Raw genomic sequence first — 16,774 nt, 5'->3', positions numbered from 1 at the left:
TGTGGTCAGAAAAGATGCTTGATATGATTTCAATTTTCTTAAATTTACCAAGGCTTGATTTGTGACACAAGATGTAATCTCTCCTGGAGAATGTTCTATGTGCACTTTAAAAGAAAGTGTAATCTGCTGTTTTTGGATGGAATGTCCTATAAATATCAATTAAATCTATCTGGTCTATTGTGTCATTTAAAGATTGTGTTTCCTTATTAATTTTCTGTCTGGATGATCTGTCCGTTGGTGTAAGAGAGGTGTTAAAGTCCCCCACTATTATTGTGTTGCTGTCGATTTCCTCTTTTATAGTTGTTAGCATTTGCCTTATGTATTGAGGTGCTCCTATGTTGGGTACATATATATTTATAATTGTTATATATTCTTGGATTGATCCCTTGATCATTATGTAATGTCCTTGTCTCTTGTAAGAGTCTTTATTTTACAGTGTATTTTGTCTGATATCAGTATTGCTATTACAGCTTTCTTTTGATTTTCATTTGTGTGGAATATCTTTTTCCATTCCCTCACTTTCAGTCTGTATGTGTCCCTAGGTCTGAAGTGGGTCTCTGGTAGACAGCATATCTACGGGTCTTGTTTTTGTATCCATTCAGTGAGCCTGTGTCTTTTGGTTGGAGCATTTAATCCATTCACATCTAAGGTAATTATTGATATGTATGCTCCTATTACCATTTTCCTAACTGTTTTAAACACATCTTGCATCTTCTCGATCTTTGCCTCCGTTCTTTTTCCGAGGTCCTGGATCATCTTCACTATCATTATTCTGAATTCTTTTTCTGGAAGGTTGCCTATCTCCACTTCCTTTAGTTGATTTTCTGGGGTTTTATCTTGTTCATTCATCTGGTACATAGTCCTCTGCCTTTTCATTTTGTCTATCTTTCTGTGAATGTGGTTTTTGTTCCACAGGCTGCAGGATTGTAGTTCTTCTTGCTTCTTCAGTCTGTCCTCTGGTGGACGAGGCTATCTAAGAGGCTTGTGCAAGCTTCCTGATGGCAGGGACTGGTGGTGGGTAGAGCTGAGTGTTGCTCTGGTGGGCAGAGCTCAGTAAAACTTTAATCCAGTTGTCTGCTGATGGGTAGGGATGAGTTCCCTCCCTGTTGGTTGTTTGGTCTGAGGTGACCCAGCACTGGAGCCTACAGGTTCTTTGGTGGGGCTAATGGTGGACTCCAGGAGGGCTCACACCAAGGAGTACTTCCCAGGACTTCTGCTGCCAGTGTCCTTGTCCCCGTGGTGAGCCACATCCACACTCTGCCTCTGCAGCAGACCCTCCAACACTAGCAGGTAGGTCTGGTTCAGGTCTGGTTCAGCCATCTGGGTCCTGATGCACACACTATTTTGTGTGTGCCCTCCAAGAGTGGAGTCTCTGTTTCCCCCAGTCCTATCGAAGTCCTGCAATCAAATCCCGCTTCCCTTCAAAGTCTGATTCTCTGGGAATTCCTCCTCCCGTTGCCAGACCCCCAGATTGGGAAGCCTGACATGGGGCTCAGAACCTTCACTCCAGTGGGTGGACTTCTGTGGCATAACTGTTCCCCAGTTTGTGAGTCACCCACCCAGCCGTTATGGGATTTGATTTTATTGTAATTGCGCCCCTCCTACCCTCTCATTGCAGCTTCTCCTTTGTCTTTGGATGTGGGGTATCTTTTTTGGTGAGTTCCAGTGTCTTCCTGTCGATGACTGTTCGGCAGTTAGTTGTGATTCCGGTGCCCTTGCAAGAGGGAGTGAGCGCACGTCTATTACCTGTATTTTAAACTTAGCATTTCTGATTCAGTGAAGTTCTCATTTAGACATAGACTTAATTAATGAGGAGAGTTTTAGCTTAGGATTAGCTCTTTTAGATATAGAAAGTTCACAGCTATCACCATACTGATTTAATAGAGATTTTTGTGGCCCCTAATGATCATTCTGATTTATAAAAACAGCTATCTTGAAAGACTAAACTATTAAATAAATTGAAGGAAAATTCTATATAGTTTTGGTGTTTTTCTATTGATATTTGAATATCAAGTGACTGTTCCTTTAGTGGTTATGTCATAATAGAGATTACAAAGATTGTGGCATGAGATGGCTGCTTCTGAAAACTCTAGGTGGTATCTAGTGAAAATGAGAAGTGAAAGTTTTTGAACACCAGGCTCAGAATGTGGGAAAAAAAGAAAAAGAATGAGAAAATATCTATGAAAGCCTCAAAAGGTTCCTTATCTTCTATAGCCACAAAACAGATATAACTGAGTCCGATTGTAAGGGTCACAAAGTTGCAGTACCAATTAAATGTGGAACTCCACCAGGTCTCTTCACTAACATACAAGCATGGTGTGGAAACACTGGAATCTAAGCTACAGAGTCATTTTGTTAAAAACATATAAGACCCAGAAATCAGATTCACTAAATCATTCTAAACCTTCCTTACTTATAGAAGCAGCTAATCCACATTTGAGAGAACTAGCATTACTGTCCATAGAGCCTTTTACATCAGGCAGTTGCTTCAAGGATGCCTAATTCTTGTAGAGACTCAACCTCATCACCTCATTGCCTCCAAGTCCATTACAAGAGATTTTTATCCTTTCATAGCCCAAATGGAGAAGTATAATACCTTCTCTGGGAAAAGACAGCCTTTACCTGAAGGAATTATAGAAACTCGCTAATGGAAATATAAGCAAGGTAAAGATGCTTGGGGAAAAAGAAATAACAGACTTTCTAGGAATTATTAGAGGTCGACTCTGAACTGAAGCTAATTCTTAAAAACTCCACTATGATTCACTGGTCAGAACTAGTGGCATTGGAGGTCAGTTAAAAGCTGAAGATAGAGTCTGAGTCAACTCACAAGGCATCCAGTGGAATCATGGCCACATGTGGTAATTTCCTTGGTCTTAGAATATATATACTTAGTACTCGAAGAATCCCTAGATTTGTTCTGTGAAGTGAGGGTCATTATGGTAGCTGTGTCAAGTAGAAGCCATTATAACATACCTACATCTAGACAGTAAATTAAAAGCAATACTCTGTCCCAGAAGATTGGCAGAAATCAATGCTATTATCAAATACCTAGAAAATTTAGTGGTGATGATTCCTATTGCATCCCCATTAATTTACCTTTTGGCTGACACAAAAGCCAGATAGGCCTTGCAAAATGAATTATTATATATTATTGCAAATTTAATCAAATAATTTTCCCAATCACAACTGTGGTGAAGAAATAGAAATTTTAGTAGGTAAAACCAATATATCCTGACACACTTATGATGCTTTCTTTGCACTTCCTATCAATAAAGATAATCATGCTCAGAAACAACAGAACACCTTGACTGTCTTACTGCAAGATATGTCAATTCTTCTGCTCCCGGCCATCATAGTCCCAAGTAACCTTGACTATCCTGTTTTTCCTCAGACTTTCAGGCTGGTTCATTATACTGATGACAGTATACTAATTCAACCTGGTGGCAGGATATGACAAACTCTCTAGCTGCCTTAGTAAGGAACAGCATGCAAGAAGACAGGAGATGAACCCTGTAAAAGTTAAGGAGTCTGACAAATCTGTGCAGTTCTAGGACAAACGGGTATATAGGAATATTTCTTCTAAAGTGAAAGGCAATTTACACCATATCCCATGAGGAAGAAGCACAATATTTGTTTGGATTCTTAGGATAATTGGAGAAAACACAGACCATTTTGGGGCCTGCTCTTCTGATTCATTTACCAGCCAGTTTAGCATGGGGTCTGGATGGAGAAAGGACTCCACAGCACACTCAGACAAGTTTCCCCTGCCATTTCGGCCTTATTACCTGCCATGCCCAACAGCAATGGAAGTGTCAGGGAAAAAATGCTAAATGAAGCATCTGGCAAGTTATAATGGAATCAGAATGTAGGGTTTGGGACATGCCCTCTTCTGCACAGCTCTCGGATTGCTACAGCAACCTGGTAGAGACTGGCCCTGGACATTGTGATTAATACAAGTTAACTGTCCTTCATGACCTGCATATTATCTGATTACTGAATAACAAAGCTGTACATAAGCAGCAACACCTCATGCTTAAATAAAAATATTTGTTAAAAGAATGAATAAATGTTACTTTTTATCATTTTTGAACATTTTATTTTCCTTTTACATACCTTGTTCTGATTGATAGTTCTTCAATTGAAAGGATATAAAGCAAAAGGAAATCATTAAGGATATTTAACTTTCTGAAGGGTGTAGAGACATTCTTAAATATTAATATGGTACTGAAACAAAAAAATAGTCTAACAACCCACCAAATAGCAGATGGTGGTACAAAAAGTAACTGTGTTACTTCAAGTGCCCTTAGCAATCCATTCTCTTCCCTTTAGTAACAAACTGCATACATACAATTATAATAGCTGCAATTTTTTATGTTCATTCATTATCCATTGATATAGATAGATATAGATACAGATACAGATATAGATAAAGTCTGAATCATAAACAGTACATTAGATCTTTACGACACTGGATATATAGGTTGGTAAAGGAAACGCTTATAATTTCACTGATTTAGTGTCTTCATCTCTAAATAGAGGTAGCTTAAGTTAATAATTCTAAAGGAAGATAAGAAATATTAATGTTAGTTACTCATAAATTTAATGAATTTCTTACAAACTAAACAAGATTTTTTCTTAAAAATTGAACAAAAGTTTGTGTTTGCTGTTTTTATGATGATTAATTGGATTAATGATACTTAACAAATTTTAAAAATATTTAAAACTAATGTAATCCAATTTGATTTAACAACCTAAGTGTTCTGTCAACCATGAAAAAAAGATGTTACATGATCCCACATTAATTAGCTTTTGATGCTTAACCAGTCTTATCTAGTTTTTTAAGCCTAAGAGCATAACAAGAATTTTTTAAAGTTTAGTTATTCCCAGCTTGGTTAAGAGAGCTAAAAACACTAAGCCTCGGTTAATGAGGCTTAACTAAGTTTAATGAAGCTTGAAATTTTTAATGAAGTTTAAATTTTAATGAGACATAAGACCCCCTTCTATTTAAGATTATGAAGACTTCCTCAATATCTGAAAAGTAATCTACCATGTTACTCCCTCACTATCCTTTGTGCTATTGTTATGATACAATTTACCACTATGTGTGACATAACCTCCTACAAAAAAATGTTATTGTTTGTGCTTTAAACAGACAATTGTATTTTGAAGAAATTAGAGAAGAAAAAGTCTTGTATAGGTACTTATTTACCATTTATAGTGCCTTTCAATCCTTCCTGTAAGTCTAATTTTCCAACCTGTATTATTTCTGTTTAGAATGAAGAACTGCCTTTAGCACTTCTTATAGCGCAGAACTGCTGGCCACAGTTCCATTGGCTTTTGTTTATCTGAAAATGTCTTTATTTCACCTTTACTTTAGAAAGTTGTTTTTGCTGGATATAGAAATCTATGTTTATAGTTCCCGTGTGTGTGTGTGTGTGTGTGTGTGTTTTAAGCCACTTCAAAGATGTCATTCCTTAACTTTTGGTATGCTTTGTTCACAATGAGAAGTCAGCCACCATATTTAACTGTGCTTCCCTGTACATAATATGACTTTTTTCTCTGGATGCTTTTAGAAGTTATCATAAATTTTCAGCAGTATTACTACGATGCACCAATGTGTGACTTTCTTGCATTATTCTGTTTGTGATTTGCTGAACATCATAAACTTGTGGGTTAATGTCTTTCATGAAACTTGGAAACTGTCTAACCATTATTCCTTTAAATATTTTCTGTCCTGTTTTGTTTCTCTCCTCGGGGGCTCCAATATTAGACATCTTGCCATTAGACTGATTGTTTGATTTGTTTTGTTTTGCTTTGTTCTCTTGCCTTTCAGCCTTACCTTCATTGTACTTTCTCAGCAAAACTGGTAATGGTGGTGGGGCAGTAGAGACAATTGTTGGGCCAAGAAAACTATTCTTTCACTTGAGTGTCTTCAGGAATACAGTCATTCCTGCCCGCCCCTACCTTGACCAATAGCTTAGCTGGCCTCTTCTCAGTAAGTCCATTTCTTATGGTTTTTGGCAGACTTTCTTCTATCTGCCTGAATCAGGCCCAGCAGTTGTCCCAGAACTGCTCAGGGCCTTACTCCTCACATATGAACCATTCCTCTCTCTGGGAATCAGTTCATCAAGACTTTCTTACATCTAGTGCTTTTCAATAGTCCCGTAGATAAATATGATTTTCTATTGTATCTAGGTTTCCCTTTGTGTTACTACAGGAGTGAAGGTACTCCATATCTTTTTACATCCTAACCAGAAGTGAAATCCTCTGTTACATGGTTCTGATGAAGCTGTAATCCATGAGGTTTTTCTTTTGCCACCTTTGTTCTTCTATTTAATTCTCTGCTGTTGCTATAATCAAGTTGCTGGGAATTATCTATGTTACTTTTAAGTCATACTATCTTGGCTCATATCAAAATTGTGCATAACCACTGTTATTTAGATAAAGTTAGTCTACTGCAACAGAGACCAAGAAATCATGTTTTGGTTTCCTGTTATCGTGATATCAATCAAATCAAAAAATTTTTTTTAAAAAGGAAATATATCTTTCAGAGAAGTAGTCTTAATAAAGCCAGAGATTGTTTTCTTCTAAATATTGAATTAAAAGTAATTAATTTTAATAACTCATTCACATGTACTACCAACAACTGAACTCATGATATTCAGTGTATTTTTTCCTTTTTATTAAAACAATGTCAACATTCACCAATATTCAATCTTCTAGTATCTTGCCTAATGTTTATTAGATTAAAAACGTTACCAACAATGATGTTACATTCACGTCTTCAATGTCTAGTATTTTTCAGTGTTCTTCAATGTAATTATCTTTACAGTTGGTACACATTTCCTACAAAGGAAGCGAACAACCAAAAAAATACCCAAAATAAAAAGTAGTAGTTGAGTGTTCTGTCTCTCTCTCTATTTCTCTCCCTCTCTTTCTTTATCATATTTGATAATTTTATATCATTTATTCCAAATAGAAATTCTTTCTTGTTCGTGTTCTAAATATAGCCTGAAAAGAATTAATCATTTCTTAACATCTTCTTTAAGATCTATAGCTTTTCACCCTATTCTTGCAGGATATTTTTATTTTATTATGGCTATATAATACTTCTTACATCATTGATGAATGCATATTTAAACTCTGAGCACATCGAAAATCCCTACATAGCCACAGATACGTTTCCTTTTCTTAGTTGAAATCTCTTGAATTTGAAACCCCTTAATCTTATTTTTAAAAATTTATTATTGGGCTTCCCTGGTGGCACAGTGGTTGGGAAAGTGCCTGCCAATGCAGGGGACATGGGTTCGAGCCCTGGTCTGGGAAGATCCCACATGCTGCAGAGCAACTAAGCCCGTGAGCCACAACTACTGAGCCTGTGCGTCTGGAACCTGTGCTCCGCAACGGGAGAGGCCGCGACAGTGAGAGGCCCGCGCATCGCGATGAAGAGTGGCCCCCGCTCGCCGCAACTGAAGAAAGCCCTCGTACAGAAACGAAGACCCAACACAGCCAAAAATAAATTAATTAATTAATTAATTTTAAAAAATTTATTATTGATTTGAATTGTGTTAATATTTGGAGATGATCATGTGATCTTATCTACATTTTTATTAAATTTAAGAATTTTTTGATAAAATTATCTATTCTCCTACCAAAACATATTCTTTGTCTTTTCTAGGAGCAAATAATTCTGAAATCCTAGGCCAAGGTTCTGAAAATCAAATCCTGTTCTTTGTCTATTTAATTTATATATTAATTTAATCTTCCAAAAGTCACACCTTTCTCCATAAAAAGATGTAAATATCATTAGTTGTATTCCTTTGTCCTTGATTATCTATGAAAATGAAAACGATTGTAACTAGCTCTAATTTGCAACAGCTCTTTATTAAGCACAATTTTCTTAGGTAAATGAAGTAGCTCACTCAGACCTTGGCCAACTATACTAAAAATATTTCACTCACCTCTTCTTTTTTTGCTGCCTAGGTATCCTAGTCACAGTTGCCAAGATAAAATATTGTTATCTAAACATAAATTTTGCTTTCTACTGACACTTCCAAAGAGACTACCAAGAGATGATAGATTTAGAACAGAGAAAGAGATAACAAATGAGAGAAAGCTCAGAAAAACCTCCCAATAACCATTTAACCATATGATCTGGTCTAAGCAGAGTATCCAAACCAGTATCCAAACCTATGTGTGACACCTTCATCTTAATCACTTGAGCAAAATTATATTTCAAATAATTAACGTTTATTTTCTCCATAATTCCTTACTCTTGTGCTCTTTATACACTCTAAGAAACTCTATCAGCCATGAAAGACTGACTGATGAAGTACTTTCAGAATTTGTCTTCCCATTTCAAAATTTAGGATAAAAACAGAGCTAGAGAAAGGTAGGAGAGATTAGGATGGGAAAGTAATTTGTCGATCAGAGTTCCTGAAGTAGAAAGTGAAAAGAAGTCTCTCTATTATGAGGGCTACAGAGTTAGTTGGAAAAGATTCAACATCCAGCATGCCCAAAAATGAGGACTCCCCACTGATCCTTACTTTTGAACTACCAATTATCCAACAGTCTTCTTGAAAACTTTCTGAACTGAATTGAGGGACTAACATAGGAATCATGCATGATTCAAAAGATTTATTTTTTCCTTGATTAAGATGGCACTGAACTATCCCAATAGGTGATTTCCTAATAATCCAGAGCAATATTGGACACTGATTGTAATGTGCCTTGGTGTATTTCTCTTAAGCTTTCTTGTACTTAGATTTCATTGAGCTTCTTGAATTTGTTGGTTTAAAATTATCAACAAATTTGGAAAAATTTTGACCATAATTTCTTCAACTATTTTTTTCTACTCACTTCCTCTGTTTTGAGATCAAATTGCACATGTTAAGTCACTTAAATTTGTCCCACAGCTATTTGCTCCTTTGTTCATGTTTTAAAAATTATTTTTTTTCTCTGATTTTCATTTTGGATAGTTTCCACATTGTAAGATTTCTTTTTTTCATTTCTAGAAGTTTTCTTAGGTACTTTTTAAAATAGATTCCATATCACTACTTCACTTGCTTGATTTTTTTCCAGATTCCTGAACATATGGAATACAGTTATAATAACATTTTTAATATGTTTGTTACAGATTATATCATGTATTAGTTCCGGGTATATTTCTTTTGGTTTTTGTCTTCATTGTGAGTCATAGTTTTCTTTTCTTTGGCATGTCTGGTAATTTTTGACTGGATGCCAGACATTGTGAATTTAACCTTTTGGGGTGCTTTACATATTTGCATTCCCCTATATATTCTTGAGTTTTGTCTGGGAAACTCTTAAGAACTTTGATCTTTTCAAGGTATACTTTTAAGATTTATTATCTGGGAACAAAGCAGCATTAATCTAGGGTTATTTTTCCCTACTACTGAAGCAATATCCTGCTACTAAGGCAATACCCAATGACCCACAAAATATGAGGATTTTTGGATTGTGGGAAGACCAACTTTTCCAGGCCTTGTGTGAGCTCTCTGGATTGTTCCCTCTGCTCCTTTCAGATGGTCCTTTTCCTGGCCTCAAGTAGTTTCTACCTAGCTGAATACATGAATGTGACCCTCTAAAACTCTCCAGAGTACTCTCTCTGCATAGCTCTTGCCTCTCCAGAACTCTGCCTTGGGACATATCAACACCTTGGCCTTTGTGGGCACTAAACTCCATATCCTCAACACAAGAAGTTCACTAGGATCCTCCCTGGGTTCCCCCTCCCTGAGCTGAATCCTGGAAAGTCTTGGGCAGTAAGTTAAGGCAATTACAGGACTAACCTTTTTTCCCTCCCTCTCTGAGGGTTCAGAGATCACTGTCCTGCATTGCCTGGTATGCAATAATTGAAATAAATAAATATATATTTTTTCATATGAAAGTATAAACCCTGTTACTCCACTCCATCTTGGCTGAAGGCCATAGTCCCCTGTGAGTTTGTTTTCATTTTGAAACCATCCCATATTTATAGTGCATAGTCACTTTAAAAACACAAAAAAGAACTAGCTATTGAATAATTTATCTTTAAAATCTCAGAAACAGGCAGCTGTTGAGACTTTTTTGGGAAAGGAATCAGGCTTAATGTTTTATAAATATAAATAGTTTTCACACTGCTTTATAACCATTTAAAATTAATAGTCCTTAAGTGTATAGCAGTACAGCAGTAAAAAGACCGTTTTTGTGCATGGCCTTTGCTATTTTCAATGGTTTCAAATTTTAGCAGAAAGTCTTCATATTTTCAAACAGAACAAATGCCAGTGATGCTTTAAAAATAACATTATAGCACCAGTTGAAGTGTGGTCAAAGAGCTTTAGCTTAAATCTAACTGAAAAATAACTTAAAAATCACTTGCATTGCTCTTTGTGTACATCATTTTAAGTTTTAACTCTTGTGAATTGTGTCTAAGATTTTGAGTATGGGATAATAGTAACTTTATACATTTTTAAACAAATATACAAAGTCACATATAAACCAACATAAATATTGTTAAATTCAGCTTTCTAGAAAGCTAAATTAGAAGCCCACACTTTTAAACAGCGAGTAATAATATTGGATGTTATAATTATGAATGGATGGGACGATTATTCTGTGTTGGTGATGTGAGTTTAATTTGACTGCCTGTGAGAGTCTCAGTTCAGCCCTTGTAAGTGAAATATTCTTTTAAATATTAGGAACAAAGTTTATGCATTTTTGTGGAAAGATAGAACAATGCTTTTACTGTATTTTAAATTTGTAGGCATAGTTCTCAAGCAGAAATTATTTTTTAGGAAGATGAACATAGATAGCATCATAATATTTGTTTACAAGATTACATATTAATCAATTAATTTATGTTCTAACAGCTCAGCTCTCAGACTCATTCAATTTGTTGTACAATAAAGTTCTTGATGTAAAAAAATGCCTCTTTTTTCAAGGTAATAAACCTCAAAAGTAAATCAAATTAAGTTTTCTATGCTTTTTAATACCCTATTAGCAAACTGTTATCTCATGGTGTTTTGTATAAATAATGTGTAAAAATAGTAGAAAAACGTTAACAGGGAACACCAATAAAATTAATTTTCCTAAGTCATAGAAACTAAGACCAACAAATCTATAATGAAGGTATTAAAAATGGTCAGCATCCACTGCTCTGTTATTCTCCATCACTTTCTGCCTTTCTAGAGAGTGTCTACACCAATTCAGCAATACCATTTTCTCAGGCCCAGATTTCCATACCACCTTTGAAAATCACAAACATGACATGGCCCTAGAAGCAGTCCAACACTCTAAGCTCAACAGTGTAATATACTCTAACTCCCTAGATTTAAAGTAATGGTTCTTCCATCCCATTTAGCATGCAAATGCACATACATAAAAAAATCGATTTGTCTAACATGACTTGGGTTCGGATAGCACAGATAAATAAAATTCAATTTACTTCAATTTTTGTGCATTTTGTATTTTGTCCCATTTTAAAAATGTCCTTGTAACTAAGATGTGAAAAATACATTTAAACAAATTCTGAATTATGAATAATTCACATATAAATTTTTCTGAAATATAAGAGAACAAATAATGAATTTAAGAGTAGCACTGTCCTGGCATGCTTGACCATTAATTGCCTACCATGTTTTATTCCAGATGCACTGGAAGGTTCTGCTGTTTAACAGAAAAGGAAAAAAAAAAAAAAACTCCTTTAATCTTGGGGTGTTTCTTGGTATGCCCACATTTACTACCAGTCATTTGGCTTAAACTTGACCCTGCTTAAATGCAAATGTTCTTGAGAAGAGTAAGAAATACAACTCCTATCATGTATTTATGCCTTATTATACATGATTTGTAAATACTTGACTAGAAGGGAAGTTCAGAATTTGAGAGCACTGTTGACTGAAAATTTGAAGAGAGAATATCTCTCAGAATGGAAAGATTATGAAATGCAAGAACTGAAAGTATTCAATACCACTAAAGTATACATTTGCCAATTCTGTATTTTTACACTGAATGTTTCTTACTAATATCCCATATTAAAAAAAGGTATTTAAATACAAGTAACCCCCACACTTCAAAAGTGTTTACAATGTTTTTGATGTTCTGTATCTTACTTTTTCCACTTTACAATTTATAAATTGCTATCATTTCAGAGGAATCTTTTAAGCAATAAATATATTCGTACTTTCAATAAAAATAATCTAAAGCAAAGAATGAAGCTCTAACACCCATGCCAATATTTGCATAAGGTGAGCAAAGGCACCTTCATGTGTCAAACCTAATTTTTCTTATTTTCAAAAGAAAATGTTGAAAACATGGAGATTCAATTGTTTGCCAATTATAATCAGAGGTGAATCTAAGATTAGGACAGAGATCTCCTAATTGCCAGTCCCAGTAATCGTATATGTGGTATCAGTAAAATCCTTTCATTCACGTCCCTCTAACAGGGCCTCCCATCTTTCCATGTCTTTGTCCTGTATTCCAAGTGTGCCCTCAATGGCAATGGCAATAAAATATTATTAATGTATATAATAACAATTGAGGTTATGTCAATAATTCTTAAAGAATTATTCTCCTAAATAATACATGTATTTTTAATGGAGCTTATTAAAGTCAAATATCTAAGCACAGAAGACCACACTGCAATGAGAGGAGAGCCTAGTACTAAGAAACCCACCCTATGTCTTCCATCCTCTACCAAACCATTCACTTGCACTACTGTTGGAAGTATTTTCTGAGCATGCTCCATGTTAATCATCTAATTACAGACTTAGTCAAGATGCTTCACACTGGCACTGGGTGAAGGAGGGGAGTAGATTTGATGGGCTCTACAGATACAGTGAGAATAAAAATAAATAAAGTCTTTGCTGAAAATTTGCAAACTTTGATGTAATAACCAAATACATATCAGATTTTGAGCAATACAGGAGAACTATTATATATCCCTAATACAATCCCAAAGGTTTTTTTTTTTTAACGTTTTTATTGGAGTATAATTGCTTTACAATGGTGTGTTAGCTTCTGCTTTATAAAGGAGTGTATCAGTTATACATATACATATATCCCCATATCTCTTCCCTCTTGCGTCTCCCTCCCTCCCACCCTCCCTATCCCATCCTTCTAGCTGGTCACAAAGCACCGAGCTGATCTCCCTGTGCTATGCGACTGCTTCCCACTAGCTATCTATTTTACATTTGGTAGTGTATATATATCCATATATACACTACCACTCTCTCACTTTGTCCCAGCTTACCCTTCCCCCTCCCCGTGTCCTCAAGTCCATTTTCTAGTAGGTCTGCGTCTTTATTCCCATCTTGCCCCTAGGTTCTTCACGACCTTTTTTTTTTTTTTTTAGATTCCATATATAGATGAATGGATAAAGAAGATGTGGCACATATATACAATGGAATATTACTCCGCCATAAAAAGGAACAAAATTGAGTTATTTGTAGTGAGGTGGATGGACCTAGAGTCTGTCATACAGAGTGAAGTAAGTCAGAAAGAGAAATCCCAAAGTTTTTATAGCAAGATGCAAGGAGAAAAGAACAGAATCTTGGTCAGGTAATCAAGGCATGAGAAATTATATGTCACAGTTGATACATAACATGAATCTACTGGAAAAATTTTAAGCAGAACTAAGGTCATTAGGACAAAACAAAGGGAATATCATGGATGCCAAGTCTGAGTAGGCAAATGAAGGACAGCCTTCTAGAGTAGAAGGTCAAAAGAAGACCATACAATGTCATAGGCAAGAATAAATTGGGGCTATGGAATGAAATATAGAAACATGAAAGCCAGAAACATTGAGATCTGTCACAAAAAAAGGGGTCTCAAGTGGGAGCATGTTGAAAGGGAACCCATTCCATGTACAAGGTATAAAGTAGGTAATTATCTACCAAGCTTAATTTCAGATACATAGGAAGGTCCTATACTATATAAAACAGAAAGAAAAAAAAAAAAAAGACTCATTCATTGATTGTTGAAATAATATTTAACACCTCAATCATTTGGCTTAAAGTTTTGAACCTCTATAGAAAAGAAATCTGTTGTCAATTCTTTTCATCTCATCAAGGTGATGTTAGGATTTATGGTTAACCTCCAGCCTTCATACATCTGGAACCTATGAGTGAACCACTCTCTGGTTTATACACTAGTAGTTTCAACATACCTTTCTTCATATTATTTTTGTACTGTATACATGCTTCCATCATTTTGAAAGTTAACAGTGAATTAATAATTGTGTGTATTCATGTCTTCCCCATCTGATACCCTCATTTAAAATCCCTAAAGGAAAGCATCATAACTTTTATTAATTCTTGATCCTCAAAATCTTGTATGGAATCTTATGTATGGTGGGCATTCAGTAATGGTTGACCTGAACTTTACTAAAGGTAATTTTGTTCAAGAAAAAAAGTGATTTTCAGCCATGTAAATCTTATATTATTAATGTTCCTTATCAACACACTGAGAAATTTTTTTTTTAATTTAAATAAGCTCTCCTAAGTTGGTTGCCATGTTTTAAATTTCACTGTCCTCACTACAGAATTGGTGTTAAGAATTTGTGTTAAGAATCCAAATTATGTCTCTACTTCTGTCTGACTTACACTTTGTCCTTGTATATCACAACTTCCTTTTCTCTAGATCTAAATTCCAGATAATACTATTGATTTTTTTGTGTGTATAATGTAGAGAGGCACCCTTTATCCATTTTTAGTAGGGCATGCCGTTTGAAATACGTTTCTAGTAAAGTAATATTTTTTGATGCAATATTGAATGAGCTACCATAAATCCTTTCTCAGATATTGTTGTGTAAACATATATATTTAAATATACATACATACAGAGTTTCACCTGTTCATCATTCAGATCAATAGATTCTATTTGGATGGGGTTTGGTGGACAATTTGTATCAATGGAGTAGAATGAAGCCAAATGTTTTGTGTCCCTGGTCACATCAGCAAGGTGACTGAAGAAAATGAGTTCATGAATAAATGTGGTTTATAAAGGTGTCTAAGAAGGTTTTGTACAATTCTAACATTTTATCATACAATTCTAACATTTTATCAGGATACCAAAAGTCCTCACCAGGGAATGCTTGGTTTCATGTAACAGTTTCTTCAACTCTCATAAATATTTCTCTTTTGGTCACTGCATTGTAATAAGATATTTTGATGTGGAAAAATTTAGATGAAATCAGATATGACATGGTGATCTTATTTCAATCAGCCTATGCTAGCTTTCTTTTTTAAAGCTCCTTTTCTCTGAGTATTTTCTCTTCTTAAGAATATTTACCAATAGCTAGAAACGAACCTATTCCAGTCTATACAGACCACAACCTTAAATCCTGGATCTTCTCAGCTTCTTTTCAGTAAGCAGCCTACTCCATGACCTTGCCACCTGCCACCGCCAACTGGACTAGGTGGACAGTCAACCAAAACTGGCCCAGTTGGAATGTGTCTCCAAGGAATGTGGAGTCATTACGCAGAGAGATTAGAAGATGCAGTCTCTGCTCTGAGAGACTCTTATGTGACTATCACTGAGCTATGAGGAAGAACTTGAACAAAGAAATCTGATGTGCCAGAAGAAAGATGAAAGAAGCTGACTCACAAAGAGAAGCAGGGATGAAATGAAATATGAACCCAGAAAGAGAGACAGAGAGCAAGAAATAAGGGTAATAGCTTTCTTAGTGTCTATTTTACAGTTCTTGGTTCTTGTTCCCCTGACTAAATGCCATTAGGAATTAGGAAAGTTAGGATAATTATAATTGTTCTTCCTCACCAGAGTAGAATTCAAGCTCATGTTTGCACTGCCAACAACTAGGACTACACAGGCCTCATAGTGAGTACTCAAAAAATGGTTATTGATTTTAAAAACTATATATAATATATATATTTTTAAAGATATTAGTTTGTTTAGATGTTTTGGTTCCGAGGAATCCAATAGATAATTTAGGATTCTCATAGCTCAGAATCATCACTGACAGAGTCCCTGATACGGGGTATGTGTTGGGCCAATGGTTTTACGTTACCTTATTTTATCCTCCAACAAACCTGCGAGTTATGTGCTATTTCCAGCATTTTACAGATGATGAAACTGAGACTTAAATAACTTTCCTAAGGTCATAGAGGCACTAAGTGGTGAAGCCGGAATACAAATTCAGGTCTCCAACTACAGAACCCATGTTCTTTTCATATTTTATTTATGTAAAGTTGGTCAACTTTGTTTATATGTACCCAGTTTTTGACTAGGCTGTTCTTCCAGTGTAATGGTAGATTAAAACACTAAGCTAAAAACTACTGAAGATGGCTTAGAATATTTGTAATTCTAAACCTGTTAAATTAATAAAGGAATGAACTTTGGATTAAAGGACATATGATGTCAAAACTAGCTAAGTGCTCAAGAGTAAGAGAACTAAAATCACTCAAATGCCATAGTTTAATACAGGAATCTATTTTGATTGTGCCTCATAGGGAGTAAAATGACATATTTTCAATATCTTTAATTTCAACACTATTACCTTTTATGAAGATAAAGTTAGCAACTTACTTGTTGAAAAAAATATGTACTTAGTATTTTCTAAACATATCAGGCACAAATGAATGGATAAATACCTTTATGACAAATAAATATCTGAAAAAGATGATTCATAGAAATGAATATTTTTACAGCATTATTGAAAAACTCCACACTCAAGTCACTACTACACATTTGAGTAGATGTTTCTTACTAATATTAAAATAGGTTTATCTCTCTGTCACCAAAATATTCATGCAAAATTACAAGT

Source organism: Balaenoptera physalus, assembly GCF_965194825.1.
Source record: "Balaenoptera physalus genome assembly, chromosome: 6".
Taxonomy (NCBI): Eukaryota; Metazoa; Chordata; class Mammalia; order Artiodactyla; family Balaenopteridae; genus Balaenoptera; species Balaenoptera physalus.
Note: the sequence above shows the minus strand (reverse complement) of the source record.